General features: G+C 42.6%; 1 non-coding gene across 1 annotated transcript; it reads right to left on the bottom strand.

Annotated features, from left to right (window-relative positions):
• Nucleotides 1-7,411: 7,411 nt before the first annotated feature.
• Nucleotides 7,412-7,518, bottom strand: LOC125090116 (U6 spliceosomal RNA). Its single transcript, XR_007124201.1, has one exon. It is a non-coding gene; the product is annotated as a U6 spliceosomal RNA (small nuclear RNA).
• Nucleotides 7,519-17,509: the final 9,991 nt, after the last annotated feature.

Below are 17,509 nucleotides of genomic sequence, written 5' to 3'. Positions count from 1 at the left end.
CTGGCATCACAGAGAGGTGTGTCTGGGCCAGGCCCAGCTGGAATACGATGAAAAATGCTGCAGCAAAGGGACCCAGAGATTCTTCCCTGACCTGGCATACACATTTGTGGGGAAGGGAAAATCTTTTGGGTGGTAGGCAATAGTGGGATCATCTGTGTTGAGAAATAGCCTTACTGGAAAAGGTGTGTGGGAGCAGAGCTGGGGGAGGTGGTCTTATCTGAGCCAGTGGTATGGGCCAAAGATACTGAGCTTCTCCACTGAGCTGACTCAGTTGTAGGGGAATGGCCTTTGACCAAACATAGGTAATGACATGGGAATAGGCAATAACCTTCTATAACTTTCTGAGTGTCTTTCCTTAATGACGCTAAGTAACATGCTCTTTTAGATTCCTCAGGGATGCCGAGCTGTCACTGGTCTGAATAAAAAAATTAACTTTTTTATTCTTAGAAAGTGTTCCGCCTCAAATGTCTGTTTTGAGGGGGTCATAAATAGGGTAAATCTAGAACATAAGAGTGTCTCCTGTTCATAAAATAGCTACTCTATTGACTGTGAGCTCCTGTGAAGTGTTTAGTAGACTTGTATCAAAAAATAACCAGCAAATTTACAGGACTAGTCAGGGGCTGAGCTGCTATTCAGTCTTGCCCAGTGTGATGCTACTATCTGTGTTCTAAATCATGGGTTGTCAAACTGCAGCCCTCCAGCCAAGTCCAGCCTGATGTCTGGTTTTGTAAATAAAGTTTTAATTGGAACACACACACACACACACAAAATAACCAACATTATAGTATATAACTGTTTAACTCAAACTTCTTCCTACCTTGTGGTTATAATTTACATCCATGGTTCTTTTGACTTTTGTGGGGGTAGACAAGTCAAGGAAAACAGAAAATTCTGGGGAGAAACTTTCCTTCTACAATCTTGTTTCCTAGAAACAAGAAACTGCCCTTGAGAAAATAACATTTTTTTCCTTGACCCTTATTTTGTGCTCTGTGGTTTGAGATAAATGAACTCAATACTATAGATCAGGGGTCCAGCAAATTTATTCTGTATAGGGTTAGAGAGTAAATATTTGGAGCTTTGTTGGCTACTTGGTCTCTGTTTTAACTACTCACCCCAGCTGTTGTCCTTCGAGGGCAGCCATGAGTGATACATAAATAAATGTGTGTGACTCTGTTTCAATAAAACTTTATTGACAAGACAAGGAAGTTGGCTGGATTTAGCTGACATGCTATAGTTTGCTGTCCTCTGCTGTAGATTCTAAACACTCTTTCATCCTTCAAAAATCACTTTGAGTTTAAATTTCCATTTCCTCTCTTGCTACACCAACCTGTGTTGAGGTCTCCTCTCTGAGCTCTTGTAGGGCAAATGCTGCACTGTTTATCACGCTTTGATGCTAAGTTTGAAAGCTCAGATGTAGATTATCATTGTTCTAAAATTATCATGGTCACTGGCACATGATTAATGCTCCACAACTACTGAATAGATAAGCTTGAGATTTTCTAGTATCTGCTTCAGTATCTAAGTATTCCACAAATAATTACTGAATGTGCACTGTCAGGAACGGTTCTAGGTGGTTGGGATACATCAGTGAATAAAACAAGTATCTGTGTCCTAATGGATTTTGCACTGGCTTTGGGGAAAATGTGAAAAAAAAGAAGCAAGGGCATAAGTAAACTACAGGTTGTGTTAGACCAGGGGCTAGCAAACTATCTGACCCTCTGCCTGTTTTTGTAAATAAAGTTTTACTGGCACACAACCATTCATTTACATGTTGTCTATGAATGTTTTTACATTACCATGGTAAATTTCCGTTATTGTGGCAGTGAGTGTGTGGTCCATAAAGCCTAAAGTATTTATCATCTGGCTCTTTACAGGAAAAAATTGCTGACTCTTGCATCAGACAGTAAAAATTGCTATAGAATCTTTTTCTGTTTTTAAAGTAGATTGGGATATGTGGTCAGGACTGCTGATGGTTGGTTGTGACCATCTTAGGCAAAATCAGTCAATGTAACCCTCAGTGACAAGCCAAAATTTTTTCAAAGACTTGGAGGAAGTAAGAGACTGAATCATACAGATTAATACTGGGGTGTTTTCAAGCAGAATGAATAACCAGTGTATATATGGACCATATCTTCTTATCCATTCATCCGTTGAAGGGCTTCTTCCCACAGTTTGGTGACTGTGGCCATTGCTGTTCATAATGTTCATAACATTGGGCCCTTCTTTTCACCACATCTGTATCTTTGGGGTAAATACCCAGTAGTGCAATTGCAGGGTCATAGGATAGCTCTCTTTTTAATTTCTTTTTTTTTAAAGATTTTTTAAAATTATTTATTTATTTGACAACAGAGATCACAAGTAGGCAGAGAGGCAGGCAGAGAGAGAGAGAGAGAGGAGAAGCAGGCTCCCTGCTGAGCAGAGAGCCAGATGCAGGGCTCAATCCCAGGACCCTAGGACCATGACCCAAGCCAAGGCAGAGGCTTTAACCCACTGAGCCACCCAGGTGCCCCTATTTTTAATTTCTTAAGGAACCTCCATACTGGGGTGCCTGGGTGGCTCAGTGGGTTAAGCCTCTGCCTTCGGCTCAGGTCATGATCTCAGGGTCCTGGGATTGAGCCCCACATCGGGCTCTCGGCTCAGCGGGAAGCCTGCTTCCCTCTCTCTCTGCCTGCTGCTCTGCCTACTTGTGATCTCTCTCTCTGTCAAATAAATTTAAAAAAAGGAACCTCCATACTGTTTTCCAAAGTAGCTGCACCAACTTCCATTCCCACCAACAGTGTAAGAGGGTTCCCCTTTCTCCACATCCTCCCCAACACTTGTTTCCTCTCTTGTTAATTTTGGCCATTCTAACTGGTGTGAGGTTGTATCTCAGTGTGGTTTTGATTTGAATCTCCCTGATGGCTAATGATGAACATTTTTTCATGTGTCTGTTAGCCACTTGTATGTCTTCTTTGGAGAAGTGTCTGTTCATGCCTTCTGCCCATTTTTTGACGTGATTATCTGTTTTTTGGGTGTTGAGTTTGAGGAATTCTTTATAGATTTTGGTTATCAGCCCTTTGTCTGTAGTGTCATTTGCAAATATCTCCTCCCATTCTGTGGGTTGCCTCTTTGTTTTGTTGACTGTTTCCTTTGCTGTGCAGAAGCTTTTGATCTTGATGAAGTCCCAAGAGGTCATTTTTGCTTTTGTTTCCTTGCCTTTGGAGACGTGTCTTGAAAGAAATTGCTGTGGCCAATGTCAAAGAATTTACTGCCTATATTCTTCTCTAGGATTTTGATGGATTCCTGCCTCACATTGAGGTCTTTCATCCATTTCAAGTTTATCTTTGTGTATGGTGTCAGAGAATGGTCGAGTTTCATTCTTCCATGCATAGCTGTCCAATATACACAATGGAATATTATGCCTCCATCAGATAGGATGAATACCCAACTTTTGCATCAACATGGATGGGACTGGAGGAAATTATGCTGAATGAAATAAGCCAAGCAGAGAGAGTCAATTATCATATGGTTTCACTTACTTGTGGAGCATAAGGAATAACATGGAGGACATTAGGAGAAGTGAGTTGGGGGAAATCGGAGGGGGAGATGAAGCATGAGAGACTGTGGACTCTGGGGTTTTGGAGGGAAAGGGGGTGGGGGGTTGGGTGAGCCTGGTGGTGGGTATTAAGGAGGGCACAGATTACATGGAGCACTGGGTGTGGTGAATAAACAATGATTCTTGGAACACTGAAAAGATTAAAAAAAAACAGTGTAGATGTGGTAACATGGGAATGGGCTCTTTTGCTAAAGGTAAAGTAAGAAGGCCAATGTGGTGGGACAGTGAGTAGAACTGCAGTAGCAGATGATGTGGGAGAGGTGAAACAAGGTGGCAGATCACATGAGAGCATCTGGGAAGTTGGTAAGGACTTTGAGTGAGAGGAAGAACCATAAGGTAGAATTCTTTCTTATGAAAACAGTATAATGGCTCTTCTCAGTGATGCTGGGACCTAAGTACTGGAAGGTAGAAAAATGAACCAGAAGAATTTGCCTAAAATAATTCTTCATATCAAGTTCAGTATCACAAAAACATGGATTAGAAATCTGCATCCAGTTATGGGTGTCTTTGGACAAAAATGCTTGTAAATGTTCTTGCCTTGGTTTTCCTGTTTGTAAAACCAGGATGATAAGAGCACTGTGACACCTGTGTGAGTTAATCTGCACTAAGGGCTCTGAATGACATCTGGTATGTTATCACTGTCAACATTACTCCAAAAGCGAGTCCCTTCCTCATGGACACGAGGACACAGGTCCAAAAATGCCGCTTCATGGAATAAAACCTTTGAGACAGGTGATCATGATTGTAGCTCCTATTTCTTTTCGGGATGTCTGGTTGTTGTTACCAGTGATGTCTCTCGAGATACTGCATCAGCTCTGACTGATAATCCAAACCTGAGGAGCCTGGACCTGGGGAGGAATAATATAGGGGATGTGGGAACAGAGCTGCGTGCAATACTTTGAAATGTGCCAGCTGCGAGCTAGAGAGCACTAGGTAGGTACCTGGTGAGGAGAGCTCCCTGTCTGGAGTTCAGGAAAGCTGAAGAAGGGATAAGTGTACAAGAAAGCGGGTGGGAGAGTGAAAGCCCTCAGACATAATGGTGTGGTATCCAAAATGCTGCTCTGTTGGTTGGCAGATTCATTTGTCGAGAACTTGTGAAGGAGGAGTTTGCTATGCACCATATGCTCTGTCCCATGTCCCCAGGGATTGGGTCCTATCTCCCTCTGCTTCTCTGTTACAGGCTAGAAGGGTGTAGGTTAACCAATATCTGCTGTGGGTTTCTTGCCTTGGTTCTTGGCAGCAGAGAAACTGAAAAATCTCTGTCTGCTTGGAAATCAGTTGGGTGATGAAGGAACCGTGCAGCTTTTTGAGAGCGTGGGGCCCCAGACTGTACACTTCAGACAGCTGGGTCAGCTGGATGCCATTTTTCTTGGTGTCGAGGACAATTCTGTGTTGAGAGGGTCTAGGACCAATGAAATGATGATAAATCCTTTTGTTGCTTAAAATCTCTAAAAAGTAAGAATCAGCAGAGTGATTCTTATCAGCAGAGGACCTAGTCAGTGCTAAGTAAAAACTGACCATTGGTATTGTCATACCTGACACAGACTAAGAGATAATTTTGTTCTCATATTTAGGTATTTTCTTTCTTCCTATGTGGGCATGTCTTTCATTACTAGCAGAGGAACAAAGGTCAGTTCACAGCCTGTCATCATGTAGCTCCAAATCCTGGGCCTCTGAATTTATTCTCGTAAAGCAAAGATTCTCTTCCTTTCTGTATTAGGTAATGGTTGGCGCATGACAAACTTCCACAAACACGGGGTTCCAACAGCACACGTTTATTAACTCTGTTTATGTGGGCCAGAAGTCCAGCCACAAATTATCTGGTCGTCTTCGGGGTCTCCCACAAGGGAGCAGTCTACACGTCATCCATGGCTTGGGGTCGTATCTGAAGGCTCAACTGGGGAAGAATCTGCTTCAAAGGTCACATGGTTGTTGGCAAAGTTCAGTTCCTGTTGGGCTGTGTTGGACTGAGGATTTTAGTAGCCAGAGGGCCCTTGGCTGGAAGGGACCCTAATTCCTTGCCATGTGGGCCTCTCACAGATGGCAGCTCCCTTCATCAAATTCTGCGAGGCAATAGGATTTGTTAGCAAAGCGGAAGTCACAATCTGGTGCAAACTCAAGAGTGGCATCTCATCATTTCACCTAGGAGTAAACCACAGGTGCCACTTACATTCAAGGGAGTGACTGTCACAGGTAAAGGTCCTTGAAAGCATCTTAGGAGCTGCCAACCACAATTACATTCACATTTTTTCCAATATTGAGAAACATATAACAATGTTTAGCATTCCCTTTCTATCTGCCTTGTTTTCTTTTTGTTTGTTTTTGTTGGCTCAAGATTATTTTTCCCAGATTTATGGAGATATAATTTATATATAACATTGTACAAGTTTAAGGTATACAGTGTAATGACTACATAAGTGCACATATCTAGTGACATGATTGCTGCAGTAAGCTAACATGTCCAACATCTCACATACTTACAGATGGGGTACATCTGTGCTGAGAACTTTCAGATGTCAAGTACACAACACAGTATTGCTAACTATAGTCCTCTGTGGTACGTTGCACCCCCCAGAACTTATCTTATGGAAGTCTATACTCTTTGACCATCTTCATCCATCTCTCCACCCACCACCCCTGCAACCACCGAGCTACTCTGTTCCTGTGAGTTCCGCTTTTCTAGATTTGACATATAAGTGAGATGATACTGTATTTGCCTTCCTCTATCTGATTTATCTCATTTAGCATAATGAGCTCAAAGTCTATCTACATTATCACCAAGGGGAGATTGTCTTCTTCTTTATGGCTGAGTCATAGTTTGGTGAGAGAGAGAGTGAGATCTACCATGTCCTCTTTATCCATTCATCCCCTGACGGAGACTTAGGTTGTCTGTCTGTCTTGGCTAATGTAAATAATGCTGCAACGAGCATAAGAATGCAGGTATCTGCGCTGCTTTTTTTTTTTTTTTAAGATTATTTATTTATTTATTTATTTGAGAGTGAGAACACAAGCAGGGGGAGTGGGAAAGGGAGAAGCAGGCTTTCTGCCCAGCAGGAAGCCTGATGCGGGGCTTGATCCCAGGACCCTGGGATCATGACCTGAGCCAAAGGCAGACACTTAACCAACTGATCCACCAAGATGCCCCAATATCTGAGATTCTAATTTCATTTCCTCCAGGCATATACCCAGAAGTAGAATTACTAGATCATATGGTAACTGTATTTTCAATCTTTTGAGGAACCTCCATGCAGTTTTCCATATGGCTGTACCATATTACATTTCCACCAACAATGTGCAAAGTTTCCTTCTCTCCACATCCTCCCCAGCACTTGTCCTTTTGTGTCTGATGACAAGCCATTCTGAAGGTGTGAGGTGACCCCTCCCTATGGTTTTGATCTGCATTTCCCTGATGATGAGTGATGTTGAGCACCTTTTCATGTAGTTGTTGGACATTTGAGTATCTTCTTTGGAAAAATGTCTATTCAGGTCCTTGGCCCATTTTATTTATTTTTTTTAAGATTTTATTTATTTATTTGACAGAGAGAGATCACAAGTAGAGAGGCAGGCAGAGAGAGAGAGGGAAGCAGGCTCCCCACTGAGCAGAGAGCCCGATGTGGGACTCGATCCCAGGACCCTGAGATCATGACCTGAGCCGAAGGCAGCGGCTTAACCCACTGAGCCACCCAGGCGCCCCCCTTGGCCCATTTAAAAACTGGATTCTCTTTCTCTTGCTACTAAATTGTATGAGAACTTTATATATTTTGGGTTTTAACCCCTTTCCAAGTATTCTTTCCCATTCTGTATGGTTTTATCTTTTTTAATATGGAATGCTTCATGAATTTGCGTGTCATCCTTGCGCAGGGGCCATGCTAATCTTCTCTGTATTGTTCCAATTTTAGTATATGTGCTGCTGAAGTGAGCACCCCATTCTGTATGTTGTCTTTTCATTTTGTTAATGGTTTCCTTTGTTTGCAGAAGCTTTTTAGTTTGATGAATTCTCACTTGTTTTGCTTTTGTTGATTGTGCTTTTAGTGTTACATCCATAAAATTCTTGCCAAGGTACATGTCAAGAAGTTTTTCCCTATGTTTTCTTGTGTGTCTCTTAAATTCTATTTTTTCAGTGTTCCAAGATTCATTGTTTATGCACCACACTCAGTGCTCCATGCAATCCATGCCCTCGTTAATACCTACCACCAGGTTTTCTTTGAGGAGTTTTATGAGACTATTATGAACAACTGCCTTATTTTCTAAATAATATTTAGGTTACTGAACATTTAGCTAGAGACCAAATACAACCATCCTGGATTTTTATCCACTGATCGAGTACAGAGATGGTAACTCATTTCCTATTTGCCCTCCATTTTCTTAATTTGAAAACGGATTTATTTATTCAGAACTCTTACAGTTTAAATTAAGTCAAAAACTTCCTGTGCTTGGAAACCCACGATCTTCTCCAAATGATACTTTCCCATAAATACGGATATCAAGTGAGACTTTAAGATACAAAAAAAGACCCACTCAAACACTGCAGACTTTCCCATCTTCCTTTGTGCTATTTTTTTCCCTAACGCTTTCCTCATCTTAATATATGCCATATAATTCTTCTATTGTCTCTTTCCACTAGAATATAACCCCCATAACAGCAGATATTTTTTTCCCCTTCAAAATTGTATCCTAACGCCTATGTACTCCATAAAAGTAAGCTGAAGATACTTGCCTTTCTGAGGTATTTCTTTTTTTTTTTAATATTTTATTTATTTATTTGACAGAGAGAGAGGGATCACAAGTAGGCAGAGCAGCAGGCAGAGAGAGAGGGGGAAGCAGGCTCCCTGCGGAGCAGAGAGCCCGATGCGGGGCTCGATCCCAGGACCCCGAGACCATGACCTGAGCCGAAGGCAGTGGCTTAACCCACTGAGCCACCCAGGCGCCCCTCTTTCTGAGGTATTTCACTAGCACAATACCCTCCAGGTTCATCCATCTTGTCCAAATGGTCTGATCTCATCCTTTTTTATGGCCAAATAACATCCATTACATTCATTTTTATTTTTATATTTGTATTTATATATTTGTATATCTTTGTATGTTTTTCTGTATGTGTATGTTTTCATGTGTATTTTTGTGTGTATGTGTATATTTGTATTTATATACTTATGTATATATTCTGCATCTTTATCCATTCATCTATCAGCAGACCTCGGGTTGCTTCCATATCTTGGCCATTTTAAATAATGCTGCAATAAACATAGGGATGCATATGTCTTTTTGAATGGGAGTTTGTTTCCCTGAGTAAATATCCAGTAGTGGAATTATTGGATCATACAGCATTTCTATTTGTAAATTTTTGAGGGAACTCTAGGCTGACTTTCACAGGAGCTGTACCAATTTACATTTGCACCCACGGTAAACGAGGTTCCTTCTTCTCCACATCCTTGTCAACGCTCGTCATTGGTCTTTTTGAGTCTAGCCCTTCTGACGGGGGTAAGGTGATACCTCATTGCCAATTCAGTTTGCTTTTCCCTGATGGTGAGTGATGCTGAACACCTTTTCATGGACCTGCTGGGCATGTGTATGTCATTTTTTGGGAAGTATCTTTTCAGATCCTTTGCCCATTTTTAAATCAGTTTATTTGGGGGTTTTGTTTTGTTTGTTTTACTACTGAGTTGTGGAGGTCTTTTTATTTTATTTTTTCAGTGTTCCAAGATTCACTGTTTATGCACCACACCCAGGGCTCCATGCAATCCGTGCCCTCCTTAGTACCCACCACCAGGCTCACCCAACCCCCCCCACACTCTCCCCTCCATAACCCTCAGTTTGTTTCTGAGTCCACAGTCTCTCATGGTTCATCTCCCCCTCCGATTTCCCCCAATTCACTTCTCCTCTCCTTCTCCCAATGTCCTCCATGTTATTCCTTATGCTCCACAAGTAAGGGAAACCATACGATAATTGACTCTCTCTGCTTGACTTAATTCACTCAGCATAATCTCCTCCAGTCTCCTCCATGTTGATATAAAAATTCTTTGTATCTATTTTGGATATTACCCCTTTATCAAATGCATGGTTTGCAAGTATCATCTTCCATTCTGTAGGTTGCTTTTTCACTCTGTTGATCATTTCCTTGGCTGTGCAAAAGCTTTTTTAGCTTGATGTACTCCCAGTGTCTATTTTTCCTTTTGTAGCCTGTGCTTTTGGTGTCATAACCAAGAAATCATCGCCAAGACTGGTGTCAGGGAGCTTTCATCCCCTGTGTTTTTTCCTAGTAGTTCTACAGTTTCAGGTCTTACATTTAAGTCTTTTAACCATTTTGAGTTGATTCTTATAGGTGGTATGAGCTAAGAGTCCAATTTCATTTTTCCATTTTCCCATCACCATTTAGTGAGGAGGCAACCCTTTCTCTGCTGTGCGTTCTTGGCACTCTCGTGGAAAATCAGTTGACCATAAGTGTGTGGCTTCATTTTCTGGCCTCTGTATTCTGTTCCATTCATCTTAGGGCTGTTTTAATGTCTGTATCATACTGTTGTAACTGTAGTAGCTTTGTAATATGTTTTGATATGAAGGGTGATGCCTCCAGCTTTGTTCTTTATTGATAGCTTGGGCTATTCTGGGTCTGTTATGGTTCAACACATATTTTAGGATTGTTTTTCTGCTTCTGTAAAGAATGCCACTGAGTGTTTTTTTGGTTGATTTGTTTTTACAGTTTACATGGGATCTTTGATCACATTGGTAGTATGGAAATTAATGATGTTCTTCCAATCAATGAACATAAAATGTCTTTCCATTTACCTTCATCAGTGTTTTGTAATTTTCAGTGTACAAATCATTCATTTCCTGGTTGGGTTTATTCCTAAGTATTGTATTCTTTTTTCTCACTAGGGTGAAAGGGGCTGTTGTGCTAATTTCCTTTTAGGAGAGTTCATTGTGTATAGAATTGCAACTGACTTTTGTCTGTTGGTTTTGTATCATGCCATTTTGAATTTACTTATTAGTTTTTACAGGTTTTGAGTCTATTTGGAGTTTTCTATATATATGATCTTACCATCTGCAAGCAGATAATTTTACCTCTTCCTCTCCAGTTTGGATGCCTTTTCTTTTTCTTGTCCAATTGCTCTGTCGAGGACTTCCAGGACTGCACTGAATAGAAGAAGTAAGTGTGTGCATCTGTGCCTGTGCTAGAACTAGAGGAAAATACTTTGGTAACCACTGGTCATGATGTTAGCTGCGGGCTTTTAATACATGTCTTTGATAGAATTTTTGAGTGTTTTTATCATTAATGAATGCCGAGTTTTTGTGAAATGCTTTTTCTGCATCGAGATGATCATGTGCTTTTTAAAAATCTTTTATTTTGTTAATGTGGTGCATAACAGTGATTGGTTCTTGTTGAACGATCCTTGCATCCCAGGATTAAATCCCACTTGGTTATGATGTGTAATCTTTTTTAACATGCTATTAGATTTGGTTTTTATAGTATTGAGGATTTTAGCATTTGTAGTCATTAGCAATACTGGCTTGAGCCTTTCTTTGCTTGTAATGTCTCTGTTTGGCTTTGGTATTGGGGTGATGCTGGCATCATGAAATGAGTACTGAAGTATTTCCTCTTTTATGTTTTGGGTGTGCATAAGAAAGATTGGCATTGATCCTTCTTTGAATGTTTAGTAGCATTCATCTATGAAGCCATTTGGTCCTGGGATTCTCTTTGTTGGGAAGTTTCAGTTACTGATTCAATCTCTTTATTGGTGGTTTGACTCTTCAAACTTTCTTTCTTGAGTCAGTCTTGGTAGGTTATGTTTTAGGAATTTATCCATTTCTTCTAGGTTATCCAATTTGTTGGCATTTAATCACAAAAGTCTCTTAGGATCCTTTCTATATCTGAGGCAGCTGTTGCAATGTCTCCTTCATTTCTTTTTTTTTTTTTTTTTTTTTTTTTTTTTGAGAGAGCACAAGCAGGGAGAGCTGCAGAGGGAGAGTTAGAAGCAGGCTCCCCGCTGAACAGGGAGCCTGACATGGGGCTCTGGGATCATGACCTGAGCTAAAGACAGATGCTTAATCAACTGAGCCACCCAGGTGCCCTTTTCTTTTCATTTTCTTTTCTTTTTCATTTCTGATTTTGAGTCTTCTTTCATTTTCTTAGTTAGGTTTGCTATTTCATCTTTAAAAAAAAAACCACAATTCTCAGTTTTTTGGTCTTTTTCTATTATTTGCTCCTCTCTTATTTTTGCTCTGATTTTAATTTCCTTCCTTCTATTAACTTTGAGCTTAATTTATTCTACTCTTTCTAGTTTCTTGAAATGTAACATTAATTTTATAATTCTCTTTTAATGGGTGCATTTATCACTATAAACTTCTTCATGCTTTTAATTATATTCGATTAGCCACTATATAACACATCATTAGTTTTTGATGTAGTGTTCAATGGTTCATTAGTTACAGATAACACCCAGTGCTCATCACAAAATGTGCCCTCCTTAATACCCATCACCTTGTTACCCCCTCCCCTCTGAAACCCTCAATTTGCTTCCCAGGGTCCATAGTCCCTCATGGTTCATCTCCCTCTCTGATTTCTCCCCATTTGGCTTTCCCTCCCGTTCCCTATAGTCCTCCGTGCTATTGCTTATGTTCTACATATGAATGAAACAATATAATTGTCCTTCTCCATTGGACTTATTTCACTCAGCATAATCCACTCCAGTTCCATTCACATTGATGCAAATGGTGGGTGTCCATCCTTCCTGATGGCTGAGTAATATTCCATTGAATATAAGGACCACACCTTCTTTATCCATTCGTCTGTTGAAGGGCATCTCAGCTTCTTCCACAGTTTGGGTATTGTGGACATTGCTGCTTTTGGGGTGCATGTGCCCCTTCTTTTCACTACATCTGTATCTTTCTTTTAATATTTTAAGTGATCTCTCTACTCAACATGGGGCTCAAATTCACAACCCTAAGATCAAAGTTGCACACTCCACTGAGCCAACCAGGTACCCTTCTTAGTGCTACTTTTCTTTTTTATTTAATTTCTTTTCAGTGTAACAGAATTCATTGTTTATGCACCACACCCAGTGCTCCATGCAATCCGTGCCCTCCATAATACCCACCACCAGGCTCCCCCAACCTCCCACCTCCTGCCCCTTCAATACCCTCAGATTGTTTTTCAGAGTCCACTGTCTCTCATGGTTCACCTCCCCTTCCGATTTCCCCCAACTCCCTTCTCCTCTCCATCTCCCCATGTCCTCTGTGTTATTTCCTAGTACTATTTTTGCTGCATACCATAAATTTTAAAAAAATTTGTATTTTTTACATTTATTTTCAGTGTTCTAGTATTCATTGTTTATGCACCACACCCAGTGCTCCATGCAATCTGTGCCCTCCTTAGTACCCACCACCAAGCTCAGCCAACCTCCCACCCCCCACCCCTCCAAAACCCTCAGATTGTTTTTCAGAGTCCATAGTCTCTCATGGTTCATCTCCCCCTCCAATTCCCCCCAACTCCCTTCTCCTCTCTAACTCCCGATGTCCCCCATGTTATTTCTTATGCCCCACAAATAAGCGAAACCATATAATAATTGACTCTCTCTGCTTGACTTATTTCACTCAGCATAATCCCCTCCAGTCCCGTCCATGTTGATACAAAAGGTGGGTATTCATCCTTTTTGATGGAGGCATAATACTCCATAGTGTATATGGACCACATCTTCCTTATCCATTTGTCCGTTGAAGGGCATCTTGGTTCTTTCCACAGTTTGGTGACCGTGGCCATTGCTGCTATGAACATTGGGGTACAGATGGCCCTTCTGTTTTTTTTTTAAAGATTTTATTTATTTATTAGACAGACAGAAATCACAAGTGGGCAGGGAGAGGGGGGTAGGCGGGTTCCCTGCTGAGCTGAGAGCCTGATGCGGGGCTCCATCCCAGGACCCTGAGATCATGACCTGAGCTGAAGGCAGAGGCGTTAACCCACTGAGCCACTCAGGCGCCCCCAGATGGCCCTACTTTTCACTACATCTGTATCTTTGGGGTAAATACCCAGAAGTGCAATTGCAGGGTCATAGGGAAGCTCAATTTTTAATTTAAGGAATCTCCACACTGTTTTCCAAAGTGGCTGCACCAACTTGCATTCCCACCAACAGTGTAAGAGGGTTCCCCTTTCTCCACATCCCCTCCAACAGATGTTGTTTCCTGTCTTGTTGATTTTGGCCATTCTAACTGGTGTAAGGTGGTATCTCAATGTGGTTTTAATTTGAATCTCCGTGATGGCTAGTGATGATGAACATTTTTTCATGTGTCTATTAGCCATTTGTATGTCTTCTTTGGAGAAGTGTCTGTTCATGTCTTCTGCCCATTTTTTGATGTGATTGTTTTGTGTGTGTTGAGTTTGAGGAGTTCGTCATAGATCTTGGATATCAGCCCTTTGTACTGTCATTTGCGAATATCTTCTCCCATTCCATGGGTTGCCCCTTTGTTTTGTTGACGGTTTCCTTTGCTGTGCAGAAACTTTTGATCTTGATGAAGTCCCCAAAACTCATATTTGCTTTTGTTTCCTTTGCCTTTGGAGACATATCTTGAAAGAAGTTGCTATTGCCGATGTAGAAGAGGTTATTGCCTATGTTCTCTTCTAGGATTCTGACGATTTCCTAACTCACGTTGAGGTCTTTTATCCACTTCGAGTTTATCTTTGTGTACGGTGTCAGAGAATGGTCGAGTTTCATTCTTCTACACATAGCTGTCCAATTTTCCCAGCATAATTTATTGAAGAGACTGTCTTTTTTCCACTGTATATTTTTTCCTGCTTTGTCAAAGATTAGTTGAGCATAGAGTTGAGGGCCCATATCTGGGCTCTCTACTCTGTTCCTTGGTCTATGTGTCTGTTTTTGTGCCAGTACCATACTGTCTTGGTGATCACAGCTTTGTAATAAAGCTGGAAGTCAGGCAACATGATTCCCCCAGTTTTGTTTCTCTTTTTCAACATTTCCATGCTCATGGATCAGAAGAATAAACATTGGGGCGCCTGGGTGGCTCAGTGGGTTAAGCCGCTGCCTTCAGCTCAGGTCATGATCCCAGGTCCTGGGTTCGAGCCCCACATCGGGCTTTCTGCTCAGCAGGGAGCCTGCTTCCTCCTCTCTCTCTGCCTGCCTCTCTGCCTACTTGTGATTTCTCTCTGTCAAATAAATAAATAAAATCTTTAAAAAAAGAAAGAATAAACATTGTTTAAAAGTCTATACTGCCTAGAGCAATCTATACATTCAATGCCATCCTGATCAAAATTCCACCAGCATTCTTCAAAGAGGTGGAGCAAACAATCCTAAAATTTGTATGGAATCAGAAGAGACCTTGAATTGCTAAAAATATTATTTACCTTTGATTTATAAAAAGTTCCTTAAGCCCATAAGAAAAAAGGTGAAAACTCCAATTATTTTCAAAGGAGAGAATGACCTTCATGAATGTACACAATGGTAACTGATAACTCAGTAATCAGATGAATCAAAATTAAGACACTACAGTATTCTCACAATTTTTAAAAAATTTTATTTTTAGAGAGAGAACATGAGCAGTGGGGAGTGGGAGGGAGAAGCAGACTCCCCGCTGAGCAGGGACCCTGATGTGGGCTCCATCCCAGGACCCCGGCATCACGACCTGAGCAGGAGGCAGATGCTTGATGGAGCCCCCCAGGCGCCTGTCACACTCATTGCTGCTGTGTCTTCCACGCGCTGTTGCTTAAGTGTCTGGTGAAGACCGAGGACACGCGTCTGTATCTGGATACGGGTGTCACGTACATTAACGAAGGGCAGCACATCACCCATGGAATGCTCTGGAAGATGAGTAAGTGTCTCTCCTGTTACGAGCATCCTGCCATCAGAGACAGGGCCCGTGTCATTTATTCTTCTGAGTTCAGCTCCGAAGTGAAGGGGTGGGTTGAGCCATGTAGAGGACACGCAGTCTGAGCTCGGAGAGCAATGGGTGGGGGGGGGGGTGGGGGCCAAGAGGGGGCGAGGACAGTACGTGAATCTGACAAACACTACGTCTGTGTAGACGGAGACTGGGAAAGGAGCAGGCGGAGAGGAAAACGGATTTTGGTTTTACATAGTGACAGCGGGACTCACTCATGGAAAACTAAGGGTTTAAATTTTATATTTTAATTTAAGATCAACATAGAGTACATCATTCATTTCAGATCTAGAGTTCAATGAGTCATCAGCTGGGTGTGACACCCAGTGCCCATCACATCACCAGTGACCCCCTCCCCGCTCCCCTCCCCTTGCCCAGCCCTCAGTTTGCTTCCCAGAGGCCAGAGTCTCTCATGATCGTCTCCCTCTGATTTCTTCCCCCTCGGTTTCCCTCCCTCCCCCTGAGGTCCTCTGCTCTGTTCCTCATGTTCCACACATGAGTGAAAGCAGATGATCATTGACTCTGCCTGACTGACTTCTCGCAGCATAATCCCCTCCAGTCCCATCCATGTCGCTGCAGGTGGTGTCCGTCCTTCCCGCTGGCTCACGTTCTGTCGTGTGTGTGGACCGCATCTGCCGTATCCATCGTGTGCTGAAGGGCATCCCGGCTCCTCCCACAGGCGAGCTGTTGCAGCCGCGGCCGCTGTGAGCGGGAGAACAGTGTGCGGTTTCCTCAAGGTGGTCGACAAGAGAGCTGCCCTGCGGCCCAGGACTGCCCTACGAGGTACGAACCCCAGAGACACGGACGTAGTGAAAAGAAGCTTTTGATCCTCACGAGGTGCCAATATTTCACTTAATTCCTTTTGTTCCGAATCGTCTAAATTTTGAACTTGGGAAATCAAAGCAGGCGGAGCACCTGGCCGGGAGGGGACCCGGAGCGTTTCTTTCCGTGTTTGGAAGGACGACAACCGTGGGATGTCGGAAACCCCACTCGTGCGCAGTTTTTAAAAAGAGTCTGCGGTCCACGATTGTTTGACATTTGCTGATACCGTGAAAGGAGCGCAGAGGGAAGGCGGAGGGAATATCGAATTTTTATCCAGAGCATCGGTCCCCGTGAAGGACACTTTAAATGACCGAACGAACAAACGTTCTTCTGTGTCTCTCGTTCTCGCGGCCCCACACGCTCCCCGAGCTGCTCCGTGGCCGACTCGGTGCTCTCTCGGTGAGCGAACAGCTTTTCACTCCGCACGTGCCAAGGTGTGTCCTTCTCTTCGGCACTTTCCTGTGGAGAAGTTGTCAGAGCCGTTTGTTCTCTTGAGCTCTCTGGTTTCCTTTTATTTCGGAGAACTGGGTAGTCCCAGAGCGGGTCTGTTTTGACCGTGTGGGAAGGAAAGGCTTTTTCTCATCTGGATAAATCAGGTTTTCGTACGGGCCTGGGCGCTGCGTTCTTAGGACGCAAGGATTTCTGTGAAAGTTGTTAGCTTTCATCCACGGCCGGCTTCTTCCCTGGGGAGTTCAGAATTCAGGGCGCTCCTCTCTCGGACACGCTACCCCGGTCCGGTGCTGCCCGCGAACACGGTTGACCTGAGTGTCTTTGTTCCGCCAGGACTCCTCGTTTCTGGACTCGGTGTCGATGCCTCCGCCATCGGTCGCGCGGCCTCTGTTGCCAGCGAGGGCTGGGGCGCTGCCTTCCCGGCTGTGGGTTTCACCCTCAATAAAGGTAACTGGCGAATGTTTCTTACCTTTATTTTTTTACATTTTGGAATATTTTCAGACACAAATGTGTAAAGGAATACCCAGACAGAGCAAATATGAACGTATTTCATAACATCGTATCATCCTAGACATTTAACATGGAAATACGGACACCGTACTGTTACCTTAACGACTACTTAATGCCACCAGTTAACACTGATGTTTCTCATGCTTCTGGACCCAGGCCACGATCCCACACGGCACTTGGTTATCCTGTCTCTTTCGCACTCTTTAATCTGAAACAGGGCTTGTTTTTCAACATCTTTCCACTTTTAAAAGGTAC

Source organism: Lutra lutra, chromosome 17, assembly GCF_902655055.1.
Source record: "Lutra lutra chromosome 17, mLutLut1.2, whole genome shotgun sequence".
Taxonomy (NCBI): Eukaryota; Metazoa; Chordata; class Mammalia; order Carnivora; family Mustelidae; genus Lutra; species Lutra lutra.
This window is presented reverse-complemented; position numbering and strand designations above follow the sequence as displayed.